This window comes from Phyllostomus discolor, chromosome 7, assembly GCF_004126475.2.
Source record: "Phyllostomus discolor isolate MPI-MPIP mPhyDis1 chromosome 7, mPhyDis1.pri.v3, whole genome shotgun sequence".
In the NCBI taxonomy this organism is placed as follows: domain Eukaryota; kingdom Metazoa; phylum Chordata; class Mammalia; order Chiroptera; family Phyllostomidae; genus Phyllostomus; species Phyllostomus discolor.
Window position 1 is genome coordinate 83,093,549 of NC_040909.2, and position 17,010 is coordinate 83,110,558.

A 17,010-nucleotide genomic window follows, 5' to 3' on the forward strand; every position below is an offset into this window, starting at 1 on the left:
TTGTGGATTTGATTTGGATTTCCCTAATGATTACGGATATTGAGCATCTTTTTTTGTGTTTGTTAGTTATTTGTATATCTTTGGAGAAAAGTCTATTCTAATCTTTTAGCCAGTTTAAAATCTGTTCATTTTATATTTTTTGTTATTGAGTTTAGAATATCTACATATAGCCCTGGCTGGCATAGCTCAGTGGATTGAGCACGGGCTGGGAACCAAAGTGTCCCAGGTTCGATTCTCAGCCAGGGTACATGCCTGGGTTGCAGGCCATAACCCCCAGAAACCACACATTGATCTCTCTCTCTCTCTCTCTCTCTCTTTCTCCCTCTCCTTCCCTTCCCTCTCTAAAAATAAATAAATAAAATCTTAAAAGAATATCTACATATATTCTGGAGAATAACCCTTTATAATTTGCAAATTATCTTATAATTTGAGAAAATGTTTACAAATTATTTTCTCCCATTCCATAGGCTGCCTGTTCACTCTGTTGATTTTGTCCTTTGAGGCACAGAAGTTTATATTTTTATGAAATTCCACTTATTCTTTTTAAAATTTATTTATTTTTTATTTTTTCAATTTAGTCTTTATTTTATTTTTTCTATTACCATTATGTCCTTTATACTGCCCCTTCAATCACTACACTATTGTCCATGTCCATGAGTTCTTTTTACTTTTTGTTCAATGCCTCTACCCCTAACCTCCCCAACCCCTTAACTGTCATCCTGTTCTCTATCTATGAATCTGTCCCCATTTTCTTTTTTATTTCATTCTGTTCATCAGACTCCACATATGAATGAAGTCATATAGTATTTTTCTTTTTCTGGATGGTTTATTTCACTTAGGTCAGGATAATGTTCTCCAGGTCCATCTATAGTATACTGTCTCAAAGGGTAAAATTTTCTTTTTTTAATGGTTGATTATTTGTTTTTGTTGCCTTTTTTTTTAGTTATATATAAGAAATCATTGTCAAATTGAGTGTCATGAGGCTTTAAACATGTTTTCTTCAGATGGTTTTCTCATTTTAATTCTTATATTTCCAAGTTAATTTATGATGATATGAGTTTTGTAGATTGTATAAGGTAAGAATCTGACTTTATGTTTTTATATGTGGAATAGGAGTTGTTTGAAGAGAGTGCATAGATATAAAACATTGTCAATATGTCTCAGTTGTCTTCTGATATTTATTATTGCCAAACAATAACAATCAATAAACAATTATTATTATTTGTGGAAGACATGTTTTTAGAATTTTCTAAATTTACCTTTGACTGAGTTCTTATGGGACAAAGAGGGGTCTTTTCTTCCCCTTACTAAGGTAATAAAGGTATCCAGATCAGAAAAAAAAGTAGTCGTCCTGGCTGGTTGGCTCAGTAGATTAAACTCCTGCCTGTGAACCAAACGACTGGCGGTTCAGTTCCTGGCCAGGTGATGTTTCTCTCCCTCTCTTTCTCCTTCTCTTTGCCTCACCTCTAAAAATGAGTAAATAAAATATTTTTTAAAAGAAGAAATACAAGTATTTCCATCTGAAGGTGACATTATCTTGTATATAGGGAAATCTATGAATTCACAAAAATAGAAAAAGTAGATATTCTTATGGATAGAAACTATATTAGTGCTTTCCAGGGACTGAAGTGAGCAGGATATTGGGAGTGTATGTTAACTGATATGGAGTTTCTTTGGGGAATGATGAAAATGTTCTGGAATTAAATGGTGTTGATGGTTACACAACTCTATGAATATATTAAAGCCCACTGAATTTTATACTGTGCAAAGATGACTTTTATATGTTGATTATGTCTCAGCAAAGCCATTAAAAATATACAAGGTCATTGTTAGTTAAAAAAAATAGTTGTGATTATGACCTAAATCTAAAATCATGTTATTCTTGTCACAGAGGATTGGTTATAAGGAAGGTGCTATGCTCAACAATGAGATACACTGAGCCTGAGATTTAGAATGATTAAAAAATATGAGCACATTTAAAGAGAAGAGCCAGAAGATGGGTGAAGAATGAGATCTGCCCGCCCTCATAAAAGTTGTCAAACCTCCTTAAGTACCTTATACAGAACAAAATAATAAGAGAATAGAATCTGTGTTTGTATCAGGCAATATGTTTTTACACACAGCTCTCAGTGTTTCTGAATTTATTATAACAAGCAATACTGGAAAAGTTTTATTCTCAGGACTTTCAATCATCAGTGCCAATTCTCTGACAAAATTAAATTTGATTCAGTTTCCTATTATTCTGCATTTCATAGAAATGTTCTACTTAATTTTTATTTATATTATTCATCCACTCTACATTTGCTCATGGATACATACCCTGTGCCAGATGTTATTCTTGGCCTTAGGTAAAATGAAATATTTTACTTTTACTTTCTTTTTTCTAAAAATGTTTTTAGAAGATAGTTCCTACTTATAAGTTTTTCTTATAATTAATGGTATTAGAGTTGTCTTCCTGTTGTTGGAAATATTTACACATTCTTGAAGTGTTTTGTACATCCATGAACACATTGAGGAAGCATATAGCAACACACACACAAAAAGATAGACCTATCAAAGACATTTCATTGTTATTTTGAATGTTTTAACTATAAATGAGCAAAATAAGTATATATGCCTACATTTGTGTAAACACACACAAACACACAAGTGCACACATGTGGGTATAACCAAGCTAAAGTCAATTATAAAATATTTATGTCATCCCACTTAGTTATCAAATCTAGCACTAGTCTTTAGCTGATTAATTATTCAGGATGGAAGCCATACTCTTCTGTATTCTTCATTACTCAATATTAATTCAGCTTCATTTCCTTTTAAGGTTCACTGCAATTAATGATGCAGTACACTTAGTATAGCAAAAGAATTCTAATTCTCTGTAAATTCAAGTTTGTTACCTGTGAATTAGCTCTCTTTTGGTAACTAGTCAGGCTTTAAACATGCTTGGTTTTGTTGGATGATATGAAGGTCGAAAGGAGAGGTCACACTTTTTAAATGAATTAGAAATATATTTTCTAGATAGTTTAATCTCATCATTAGACTTTCAAGTGCTTTAAGAGAAGCCTTTAAATATGTATGTCAGTTCTCAATTATCTACATTAGTGGAGAGAAGCAGCAGTGTGTATAATGCAAAATGAATGAAAATATACACATATTTGACTTAGAGGACAACTGTGTCATATGCTCAGAGAATAAATAAAACTCAAAATAAGCAATGAGATTGAGTTGGGTTCTTCCCAAAGAGCTGTTTTTGCCATTGCATCATCCTTGATTCTGCTAAATGTCTCACCATGTTCTCTTTTCAATCACAATGCTAAAAATTATCATCCTTCTAATTTCAATAATGGTGGGAGAACAACCAAAAAGTACATAGCCTATGTACAAAAGTGTATAGCTTTAATGTTTTTTTTTTTTATCTAATGGCTTCTGCCTCTTTGAGTAGTTAAGAGAGAGTATAATACTGTATTCTAAAAAGACTTTTATTACATTTGCAGAATACAAGGAGTAAAGACCCTCAAATGCTCAAAATAGATAAAGGTGCAGGAATTTAAAAATGTGTCATTTTACTTGTCATAATGGTCTCTAACAATTAATTAGTTCCAAAACACCAATTCAGACACCCACTATGTACAAGATAATGTGTTAGAGACTGGGATTCTATAGTGAGTTTAATGTGAACCAAGAAATACCCAGTATAAAAATAATCAAGAATTTTGTAATATATTACTCCTTTTTAACAGGGAAATGTTGAGAGTTATGGAAAAAGTCAAAAGTGCTTATGTAGTATAAATAGAAGAGAGACCACTGAGGATTAAAACTATCTTTTCGCTGCAAAAAAAAAAATGTTTTATTTATAATGTAAAGTTCTGAATAGGTTCCAGAATCTTGTGAATTACAGAGTGTTAGAGAAATTGATTAAAAGTGATCGCTGGGCTCTAAAACAGTGGTACTGAAAAAAACTTCCATAGGAGAAACAGGAAACTTTAGTCAAGCAATTCTGATGTCTTATTTATTTGGTTTCACTTGAGGGGAAAAAATCAAATAGTTTAGTTTTAAATGTAATTTTTTTCTCCCAATATCTCTTTAAATGTTTTTCTTTTGTCTTTTATTAAAACATTTATTTTATTGTTAAATTTGCCAGTAAGAAAAAACATAAAGAATCAACAGAAAAATAGGAAATTGACCTTAAAAGTTTATGAAGACAGTGCAAAAATGAGACTAGGAATGTGGGCTCCAGAGCTAAGGTGTCTGACCTCAAATCTCTATTCAAGGAGGTAACCTTGTGTAATTCACTTATGTCAGTTTCCCAGTAAGTGAATTGCCTATGATAGTGCTGACTACCTCACAGCATTGTTATGAGAATTGAGATCAGTTATGCAAAATTTATAGCTTCTAACAAATAGCAAGAACCCCCAAAAGGTATGCTGCACCTTTATTATTAGGCAAACAATTGGAACAGGAACAGAACCAGAGAAATAGAAATCATACGGAGACTTTCAGTGGGAAGGGGGAGGGGGATCATAGGGGAGGAGATAGAGGGTATAAGAAGCATAATTGGTAGGCATAAAATAGATGGAAAGAGGTTAAGAATGGAATAGGAAACAGAAAAGTTAAAGAATTTATATGTACAAACCATGAACATGAGCTAAGGGAGGGGAATGCTGGAGGGTTGGAAGGTGCAGGGTAGATGTGGGATAACGGGGATAAAAAAATTGGGAAAACTGTAATAGTATAATCAATAAAATATACTTAAAAACTAAATTTATATCAATAAGGATGCTTAGCAATTTTTAAAATAAAAGATAAGCATTCAAAGAAAAAAAAAAGAAATTCACAGAAAATAGAATATTAACCCTGTTTCAGTTTTAGTGATCAAAAAATGTAAGTTAAAACATTGAAATTATTTTTTAAAATTTTTCTCATATTTGGAAAAAAATAATTTTAGCCAGTATTGTTTGGGAAACTTGTTCATACACAGTTTGTAGTAGCGTAAGTAGATGGGCAACTTTATAGTGACTCTCAAATTTAAAATTTCAAATTTATATTAAATTTAAAATCTTTAATCCGAGCAACAATACATTTTAAAAATAGTAATTTAAGGGCCAAGAATGAATGTACAAAGGTGGGTAGTGGGGTAACATTTTTTGAAGAAAAATATAGAGATAATTTAAATAGCTTCAAATCTAATACTCATAAATAACTGTGCTAAGTCCAAATTGTACCATTGTGGCTTAAAAAAATATTTAACTTATTCTGAATATTCATAAAGATGCATGCTTATACACACTTTTATATGGAGTAGGTGCAACATAAAATCAAATTGATTTTATTCTATAAGTAAAAATTTTGGTAATCATTTAGTACTCATTGAGGGGAAAGAAGCAAAGAAATACTATTTCCATATGTAAACTTTAGATTTACAGAATAAGACCTTGTTACAAAGGTCTTATATATAATACACTACATAACATACTACAATTACATTATAGTTATGAAAGGGTTAAACGATGATGAGTTCCTAAAGTGAAAACAAAAAAAATATTTATAATATTTTTCTTCAATTTGTCATCAATATTCAATTTTCTGTAGTAGAATGCTCAACTTGTCAAAATTTGAGTATTTTTCATAATATAACTAGTTTTGCTTAGGGGAAAATATACCTACCTATTCAGGGCACTGAGGCATTGATGTCTGTGCTACTTTATTCACTCATTTAACAAATTAGGGCCTATGCTGTGCCAGACACTGTTATCAGCAAAATCAAAACTTGCAATAATTTTTCCCTATGGATTATATTCATTATTGTTGAGGGAAAGAGGTAGAATTAAACAAAATGCATTAATTATACATTTAGTGGGTGGGGAGAAACAGATACAAAGGACACACTTGGGCTCTTCTTAAAACAAAGCCTGAACCCTGACTGGTGTGGCTGAGTGGATTAAGTGCTGGCCTACAAACTGAAGGGTTTCCAGTTCTATTATCTGTCAGGGTTGTGGGCCTGGTCCTCAGTGGGAGGCACTTGAGAGGCAACCACACACTGATGTTTCTCTCCTTCTCTTTCTCTTTCCCTTCCCTTCTCTCTAAAAATAAATAAATAAAATAAAAACAAAACAACAAAACAAAGCCTGAGACAAAGATTTGCAACATGGTTGACTCTGAAGGTGAGGTGAGGAATAAAGAGAATGAAGTAGAGAGTTATGGAACAGTACAAGAAAAAGCCAGTGAAGTGTAGGTTACTGAGGTTGCTCATATAAACAAAAACAAAACAAAACAAAACAAAAAACCCCCAAAATTTGAATCCACAGATTCTTCCAGAAAATGGACAGTTTCCCAGAAAGTCCATCCAAAGCAGTGATTGTGACATGTCTCTATTGTTTCCGTCATGCCTTGGGCCTCACCTGGGAGCTCCTCACCTTGAACCTTCATATGTGAGCTGAGGAAAGGCATTAGCAGAGCACAAACAGCCACCTCTGGTGTGTGGGACTCATTCATTCCCCAGCTCAGTGGAGGGCCAACCTTGTTAAGAAGTGGCTCAGCCTAGGTCAGCTCAGTGGAGAATAAGACTGATGACCTCTTCCTTCCATACTGAAGCCATTGCTGAACTGCAAAGACAGGTGGGAAGTCAGGAGGGCTGTTCTGACAGAGTGGCCAAGTGAAAGACATTAACAACTCTTTTGTGGAGAAATTCTATGAAGGAAACAGAAAAAATCAGCAACAAGAGAGTTTATTTTGTGATTTTTTAAAGACTGCAGCAATTAACTTCACACTTATGTGCTGAGGAGACTATCCTTTTAAGGAGGGTGGACACTGGATCATACAGACACCAGACAGAATTTCTGAGGTGATGTCCTGAGAAGGCCACATGATCCTAAAACTGCTGACACTTATTCATTGCTGAATTTGGTTATGAAGTGTTAAGACTTGCCACATTGATGTCACTATCTTGCAAGGAGGGGAGGCTTAGAGGTGCACATTGCATTGATTGGTGCACATTGCACTGATTGGCACACACTGTGTTTGCTTAATTTTCATGGTGGCTGGTGGAGAGTAGAGCGCAGAATTCCCCAACAGCTACACTTGGCAATTCCACTGAGTAGAAGCTTAGCTAAGGATCTTGCTTTTCTTCAAACAATAGAAAAATTAATATTCAAATTTTACCAGTCAGTAACAACTAAGGACTAAATTGAATTACTTCTCTGGATGTATGCAAACTTATGGCTTTCTACCTTATAATACTTTATGCTGTTTAATAAAATACACAGACACGAAGAGTTACTATCTCAATACAAGGATAATGCTTCTGGGCCTTTTAAGTAGGTAGATAATTAGCATATTTTAAAAATAACCTGATTAAATCAAATACAAGAAAATTACCTTAGGAAAAAGATATTTGAGATGAATTCTTTGTCATTTTTTTCTAGTTATCTTTCCTTCATTCTCTTTCACATTCATAGACAAATAATGATGAATGTTTTAAAGGTCATATTTATTTTAAACCACAACAAGGACTTGTGGGAATATTCTTAGCACTTGATGGCTCATTTTAGGTCACCAGAGTTATTGAAACTATGAACTTGTTTATTGACATTAGACAAATCCACTTATTTATTTCATGAGAATTATTTCTTTAGAGTCACCACATAACAGATATCATGTTTAGTCCTAAAGTCCCATGTCCCTCTCTTATTTCTTAATGAACTTTAAATCTAAGTGTATGTTGAGGAGTTGATAGGAATAAAGGATTTAAACAGTTGGAAACATCTAAATTGAAGGTGAAGAATCTAGCAAAAAGAAGTAGAATGCAACTATATATCCAGTGACCTCTGATCTGTTCGAGTTTATTTATATTTTAGATGGAGTTTTGATATCTACTTCATGCACCTGTCTCATTTCTCCAGATTCAAATAATAAAACAATGGAAAGAAAACCAAGGAATAGTTTGTATAAACCAGATAGTACGGATAAATCATGTAACTTGCAGAATTAATATAATCATGATTGTCACAGACTCCAATATTTTATTTTTTCTTTAAAAACAAACTCATTTATTACTGTGTAACTTTCTAACAATGCATATTTTAGGTATCAACAAATGAGAATGTACTATTTGCACTTATAAAATGACACAGATAACTAGATATATTCCAGAATCATAAAATTTATTGCTATTTATAAGCACCCATATGAAAGAACATCAAAATTTATTTTCACAAGCTCACTATAAATAATTTATTCAATAAAGTAATGTACCACTCTCTAAAAAATCATATAAAATGAGGTTGAGGTGTAGTTTTAATAAAGAACAGAATATTTTGCTCTTGATTTTAATTTAATGATCAATTTTTATCATGTTTTACAATTATATTCATTTGCACATTATTTTAGAATTTTTAAGTCATTATTTCCATTGTTGCCTAGTTAACTTTGCTTAATTTCTTTGTAATGAGTTCAAGAATAAACATTTCTCTTTCCTGATAAATACAATTGGCTAAAAAATAATGAATATAGCCAGGACTTAATAATAAAATAATTAAAAAAAAATTAATTTAAGATGGCAAGATCTAAGCGAATACATTTAGGGAAAGGATATTATACAGGAAATATTGTGAAGAAAATCATTGTTTTAGGAGACATGCTTAATTTGACCAACAATGTTTTAAAATTTGAAAGAGAGAGAAAAAGCATTAAAATTGGACACCATTTTTTTTCCTGAGTCTTAGAGGAAACACAATGAAATATGGAGAGCACAGCAATTCTGAGGATCAAATTATAGTGATAACGCCTAAGATATTTATAATTTGAAAATTAGTGTTTGTTTTTCTTATATTCCAGTTTAGGACCATTAAGGAGTTCTGCTAACCCAAGCTGCTCTTCTTCTATACTCGCATCCTTCATGTGAGTTTAGTGGGAGATAAGTCACAAATAGCTGACTCTTCTGCACCCAAAAAGCTGTGTATGGGGCACATCTTTACAAAATTACCCAAAGCTTTAAGTAGATACCTTTTAGGGAGCATAGAGTTTCCACCTCAGCCCTTGCCCTTAAGTGGAGTTCAAAGAACACTCACCTAGATATGTGCCTGATCTGGTTGCTCAGTTTATATCTCAACCACTCAGGTTCATTCACTGCTCTGGGTTGGACATGGGATCAAGTACTCTTTTTAAGTTACTCCCAAGTTACTTCATTTCTCTGGGGCCCATCTAAGCTAATGGTGCTTAGTTTCTTAAGCAAAAGTAAAATCTATCTAAACCAAAAATGACACAAATGCATGTGAAAGAGTCACACCCATGGAGATACACAAAACACATGGAGGCAGGATTGATTATTTTCTAGAACCTTTTGTTTGCTTCCCTCAGAGCTCTGGCTCCAGGTAGGACACTGAAATATTATGTACAACTTTCCCTGGGAAGAGAGTTGGAAAGAAGAGACCTCACAAACTACCAACTAAAAGTTAGATTAAACTCTCCATCTAAGTAGGCAAGCATCAATAAATTCAGTAAAAGAAGGTGGTCACATAGAGGAGGAACAAACACAACATACTTCTGTACCAGTATTCTGCATTCTCTGGAGCACTTCATGTGAGTGTGCCCCTGCTGATATGCAATTTGTTTTGCATGGAGCTTAGACTTTCACTCTATCTCATCCAAAGTTATTCTCAGATGGCATTCCACAGTGACAGAAGCTAGATGACATCTCTTGACAGCAGCCAGGTAGATATATATAATCATCATAAGAGAGGAAGAGTGGAAATTATAGCTATGTAGGGTAAATGCTAATAGGTCATGGTGCCACTAAGGACAAGATAGTTAAGTCAATTAGAATATTGATCAATTTACATAATAATAATTTAATTTAATAGCAGCAGCTTACTGCTGTCCCTTACCCATTTTTGAGATGCAAGTAGTAAGTAAGTTCTGGAACCCAGACCCTATGTTTAGATTGTCTTTCTCTTGAAGAAAAATCCTACAATTTCACTGCAAGTACACAGTAAATAATCATTTCCATTTTTCATAAGGAAATCTAAAATAATTTACTAAAACAACTGCATTGAGGGAGGAAAAATACATTATTTATATCTCAAGTAAAAGTTCTGAATGGATAATAAAGAGTTAGAGGGCCATTATAGTCTTTGAGTTAAGTAGAAGCTTACAGAGACCAGGAGATAAATAGAAAACTAATCCCCCGTTAGCTTACAACTAACCCATTAAGTCAACATTTCTCCAGTTTACAAATATATAAAACAAGCATACACACACACACACACACACACACATATATATATATATACTTGTATATCTGTCTATATAGAGAGAAGATAGATGATAGATGATAGATACATACATACATACATGCATACATATATACATACATAGATGTATTACCACAGATGGTAATCCCCACCTGTGGAATGGGATTAGTTCTCTGATCTAGGAATTAATGGCCATTATGATAGAAGGGATGAAATGGAAACTCCTACAACTTTCTTTTATATAAGTCAAGATAGTAAACTAAAGAAATATGGTATTCCATGAAACATTGCAGATATGGACTCCATCAACAAAAAGTTGAAGAATGCAATAGGTAGGCTCCATTATATCAACTCCCCTCTGTGATATTTATAAAAGTCAGATTGATTATGGCAAATTACTACAAAGTATTGTTATGTCTAGCCAGGTTACAGCTTCACCACAGCTAATGTGATCAGCTCTTGCAACAAATAAACGTTTGGTACTTTATATATTTCTCTTGATTTGGCAAATGCTTTTTCTTGATTCCATAGAAAGACAGAATCAAAAGCAGTTAAACTTTAAGAAGAGCAGCACTTTTTTATAAGAGTGTATTACGGCTCTGTTACTTGGCATTAGTCATAGTAGAGTCATAGCCATCTTAATTATCTTAATATTTGTTTTCACAGTAGAGTCGTGGACATCTTCATCATCTTAGTATTTTCACCAAACATCACAGCAGTCCATTATATTAATTATATCAGGTAACTGAATTCCATGGGTAGAAAGTATAAAATATTTTAAATGCTCTATTAGAAAATAATGTCCACCATCATAATTACCACCTGTGATAGATGGTAATTAAGCTTCAAGGACCTGCTACATTTGTGTTTCAGGAATTTCTCACTGGAATCAAGAACCACTTCAACAAGGGTTTCTTTGGATTTTGTAAGCAGCATGCATACTATCTGGGAATTTTTCTCTGAGTTAATTAACAGGCAAGGCTGCCTGTTCAATTGTGATTCAGGGCAAGAGAGTTATACAACAGGTCTAAACTACAGTTTTATCTTCAGCCTGTGTGAAGGTACAGAAAGTATCTGGGGTAGATAAGATTATTATTTGGAGTCTCTGGAAAACACCAAAAGATGAGTTGCAAAGTGTACCTTTAAGGTTCTGCAGGAGTGCTTTCTTCAATTTGGAAAAGAACTCTAATTATGTTACTCTGTCCCAGGATATATCAATTGTTAATCTTAGGGACTAGTGGAGATGCTCAACATTTTTTAGGATTGCATATGTATATAAAAACCCACTGTATGTTGAAAAGGTATATTAAAAATAAGGCTCAAGCAGATCTAGAAGGCATAAATAAACACACTGAGAGAAGCATAGATTCTTTTTTCACCTCTCTATTTACACTGATGACTTCCAGGTTCACCCTTATGATATAACGTTGGGTTTCTTTTGAGTAAATGATGAAGAAGAAAGAGACTTGAGCCTAGTTCACAGACAAGGCATTATAGCACATTGGTAATATCCAGAAATAGTCTGCTAACCCCTTACACCTTCCAGACCTAACCCTAATGTTAACTCTTTAAATACAGAACACATACAAGTGGAAATACCTCCCAATCCTCATTAGGAAATGCCACAAGCAATTACCACTGTCGTCCAGACAATGAGTTCAAACCAATAATGAAAAAAAAGAAGAGAGGCTTCTCATAGCTCAAGAAACCCTTTATCATGTAATTTATATGCAAAATCAATGACTATCTACTGAGATCTTATGAGATGTCAAGCAATCAATCCAAATTATTATAAAGGATAATTTGAAATAAAGTTTTATGTCTTCTATTCAAAATGCTGAAACTTGCCTAAAACTATGAAATAATGATAATATAAAGATGTCACCATGGACAAGATATTTTTATAAGTAAACAAGCAAAATATAGAGATAAAATCTATAGTTTCAAACATATATAAAGCCATTTGATTGCATTGTTTTTTACCTTATAAAACTACTTAAATATTTTTGCTGCTTCTGAGTGTTTTTAGAAAGTTAAAATAGAATGAACACTTGTAGTTTTATGGAATTTGATGATGCTTTTTCAATATGGAAACAAGTGAGCTACTTTGTTCCTATTCTCGTAAAGGGAAGATGTACTTGGGAAAGTGTATGGTCAGGCGAAAACATTTTTTGATGAAAACTAGATACTGTAAAAAAAAAACAAAATGTTAAATCACTAATAGTATAACTGCTTCAGCTGGAATTTGGAAAAAGCAAGAATATAGAACAAATAAACAAGGAGTTCCTACCCTTTGTGACAGCATGGATGGAACTGGAGAGCATTATGCTAAGTGAAATGAGCCAGGCAGTGAGGGACAAATACCATATGATCTCACCTTTAACTGGAAACTAATCAACAAAACAAACAAGCAAGCAAACTATAGCCAGATACATTGAAATTAAGAATAATCTGACAGTAACCAGGGGGGAGGTGGGAGGTGATAATAGGGGGAAAGGTTTTTCAGGGACAGCTATAAAGGACACATGGATGAAACCAAGAACAGGTGGAAGCTAGGGAGGAAGGTGGGGATGGCTGGGGTATGGGGAAAGTGGTGGAGAGTTAAATGCAGACAACTGTAATTGAATGACAATAAAATAATTTTGAAAACACAAATAAATAATAAAGGATTTTATCTTAAAGTTTCAGAGCTAGAAGCACCAGTGAAATGTATTTACCACATCACTCAGAGGCAAGATATTGCAGAATCTCACATACACACACGCATATTTTGTATAACTATTGGAGGGTAAAACAAGTATCATATTTGTCAAATTTGTTTCTGTTGATTTTATATTTGTGAGCTATCTTTATATTATTGTAGATGTTAATATCAAATATTAGAATATATTCCATATAGATCCAACATTTTAAAATAAAGCATTTAATATTATTTTTATAACTAATAAATATTAATATTATTTTTATGAAGATAAGTTTTCCCATTAATAGAGAAACCAAGGTAATTTGTATTTGATTTCATACTTTAAATTTGTTTTGTATGTTTTATTTTATAAATATTAAATCATTGAAATATATACATATATAACATTTACATATAAATATACACATATGAGAGTGCAGAAGGAAAGTGTGATTACAGAAATTGGAGGGTTCTTATTTTTTTCAGTTTAGGTTAACTTTTATTTATACTGCTTAATAGAGCTAAAAATGACCTCCTCTCTAATACAGGGAATCTGCATAGTATCAAAAAATAAAGAAAGAGAAATACATGTATTAGATTATTTTTGTAATACACTTTAAATATGCATAGCCATCATTTCTTTCCAACTTCATAATATTTGGCATTATGAATATTAGTCTTAAGAATAATGAGGTAGCACATTAAGTATTCACAAACTCAATAGTTCAGCTATATGTATTGTCAGGTCCAAGTGTTTAGTCATTATCTTTATTCAGTTTTCTTTAGAAAGACATCCTGGCAATTTACAAATTTCACACATCCCTGCTTATGAATGAGATTGTGAAGTGTAGAAATAAGAGAGAGAAAGCATATACTATTATAAGTAGACAAAGACCATCAATGCTCTAGAAATTCAAAGCCAGTGGGGAGATCATTAACTAATGAAGTCAGTTCTGAGGAACATGCCACCTTAGCTAAACTTATTTCTTATATCTGTCATGTTTACCTATTGCTAGCTGAGTTTTCCTAACCAGATTCCAAATCTTTGGGGTCATTAATCTTAGTGTCCCTTAGCTATTTGGGATCCCCTCTGGGGTATTCTGCCTGTACCCCATTGCCAAGTCACAAATCAGAGTTGTCTTAGCCAGGCCTGTGATCTACTGTGGGATTGTGCTATCTCTTAGTGAGCTCAGGTTTCACTGGGTGTGTTCTGTGCTGCACAGGCATCTCTAGTCTTAGGCAGGTACCACCTGGACAACATCAAGACACAGCAAACATAGAGTCTCCAGTAGTCTCTGCTGCTGTTTACTCTTTCCTTTGATTGAATTCACCTGGGTAGTGTTTCAGGTATGTGGAGTCCATGACTTTGAATTTGAGGATATACAACTATTACCTGAGAACTCTGACACCAATGTCTAGGGTGGAAGGCTTGGCTCTGTTTATGCTTAGAATTACTACTTTCCATGAGCTGCACAGACTTCATATGTAGTGTCCCACACTTAGTCAATGCAGCATTCCTAGACCAGAGGTTTGGGAATGGGTTCTAAGTACATCCCCATTGATTTCAGTTTATTTAAATATTCTCTTCATATCCTCATTATAGATCACTATCCCGTTCAAAAAGGAAAATAAGTCTGATCACATATTAGTGAATTTGAGCTCCTCAGAAGAAATAGCCCACATAAATTGAAGGTATTGTTATGATCATTATAAGCACAATATAAATGCATAGATTTAAGAAGTAAAGTCCTGAAAATTCTCTGCATTTAGCTTAGACTGGGCAACAGATAATCAATAATTACATGCAAATGAGTCTTTTATTCAGTATAACCAACCCGTATAACATTTTCCATGTAAATCAGCAAGAACTATAGAATTAAAAACCCTTGGGCAGTTAGTGGCCAGGACAGTTCTCATATGCATGTTATCTCCAGAAAGTACATTTGGTCTGGTTACATCACTGTTGTTTTTTTGTACAAATTGCCAAGAAAAGTCAACTCAATAACACTCCACTTAGTTTCACTTAATTTAAATCTCAGTGTACTTGCATGGACAAGTTTCTTTTAAACACTGATTTATTCTCTAAATAGAGAGGCTTGGTTGTGATTTAAGATTTAATGTTCCCCTCTGGTCACATTTGGGAGACTTTCCAACACCAGGAGCCATTGTATTTAAGATATAACATGCCTCCCTGGTCATATTTGGAAGCTGTTTCTGGCTGTTTTGGGACTCTTGGCTGCCTGGCAAATAATGTGCCAGTGCCAGAAAAACTGCATAAATTCCTTGATGTTTATGAGGATTCTCTCAGAGTTAAGTTAAGCTCTTGTTTTCTCCTTAGATTAATTAAAATGTTGATTGAAGGGGGTAACATTGTTTTTAAATTTATTGTTGTTCAGTTACAGTTGTCCTGCCTTTTCCCCACTGCTCACTCCAACGCCATCCTCACCCCACTCCCACAGTCAGTCCTCCCTTGTCCATGCCCATGAGTCCTCTACTCGTGTTCCTTTGCTTGCCCCTTCCCATTCTTTCCCCTCATTATCCCCTCCCACTCCCCTCTGGTCCCTATCAGTTCTTTATTTTCAAATGTCTGGTTCTGTTTTGCTCATTCATTTGTTTTGTTGATTAGATTCCACTTATAGGTGAGATCATATGGTATCTGTGTTTCACCACCTGGCTTATTTCACTTAGCATAATGTTCTCCAGTTCTACCCAGGCTGTCAAAAAGAGTAGGAGCTCCTTCTTTCTTTCTGCTCTGTAGTATTCCATCGTGTAAATGTACCACAGCTTTTTGATCCACTTGTTTACTAATGGGCACTTAGACTGTTACTAGCACTTGACTATTACAAATAACACTGCTATCAACATTGGGGTGCATAGGTTCTTTTGAATTGGTGTTTCATGATTCTTTGGGTATATACCAAAATGTGTATTTTTCCATTTTGGTGCAACAAGTCTACTACAGCTATTTATTTTGGGTATATTTGAAAATTTAATACAATCCTGAATAACAAAAATCAAGCTAATTTCTGGCACAAAATAACAGGGTAAAGTGATACTTGAAACCTGGATTTGACGTATGAAGTAAAATTGATAGGCACAGTCTCCTGAGCATAGTGTAACTTTCCAGTCTCTGGAAGTGAATGATGTTCATATGGACAAGTGCATAGCACTGATGTCTTTGTACTTTATGTTTAAATAAAGTCACCATTTTGCTGTTAAGAATCCAGGAAAATTATCATTTTTATCTATCTTCTGAGAGCTGTGAAATTATACCTTGAGTTTTAGTATAATTAGTATAAAAGTACAGAAGATGTTTATTAGATTTTTTAACTGGTTGATAATTTGTACACAATAAAAAGCACATATCTTAGTTATTTAATTTGATGAGCTTTGATGATATTATAAATCCATGTAACTACCACGCAATAAAAGATACACTTCAAAGACTGTACTTTCAGGGATCACTTCTATAATTTGTTACTAGAGAAGTTTCTCTGAACATGTAGAGCACCTGAAACTATGAGGAGATGAAATGTTCCCTCCTGAGTGTGAAGTTGGCTCTTAGTGATGCTTCAGTAACTGCCATATGCCATTGATGATTGTTCTTCTCTTTCTTTTGAGAGAGTAAGAGGTAGAGAACACCATCTGAGTGGTAGAAAAAAAAGATGCATTTCATTTCCATCATCTGGAGGTGTCCCTTGAAACATATGGTGGTAGATTCTTACCCACCTTTAACACAAGGGATAACCATTTTATGAATTTTGCCATAATGATTAATCTTGTTGTCACTCTTATTCTTAGAATTCAAAAGTGGAATTGTATAGAATGCATTATATTCTGTCTGATTTTTTTACTCAACTTAGTAATTTTGAAATTAATACATGTTGTTGCCCTATATCACTAGTTTATTCTCATATGAATATACAAAAATATATTTATCCAATATCCTATTATATTTTTTTGTGCTTTGTGAATAGCCATTTTTAAGCATTCTTGTAAGCTTGTGTTTCATTTCTCATGGAGAAATATTTAAAGTAAAATTACTGAATCATTAGTCAGATATGTTTAACTTTTTAGAGG

At 33.5% G+C, this 17,010-nt stretch overlaps 1 non-coding gene across 1 annotated transcript; it reads left to right on the forward strand.

The window, feature by feature from the left end:
- The first annotated feature begins 16,372 nt into the window (after window positions 1–16,372).
- Window positions 16,373–16,584, forward strand: LOC114502235. Its single transcript, XR_003685070.1, has one exon. It is a non-coding gene; the product is annotated as a small nucleolar RNA U3 (small nucleolar RNA).
- Window positions 16,585–17,010: the final 426 nt, after the last annotated feature.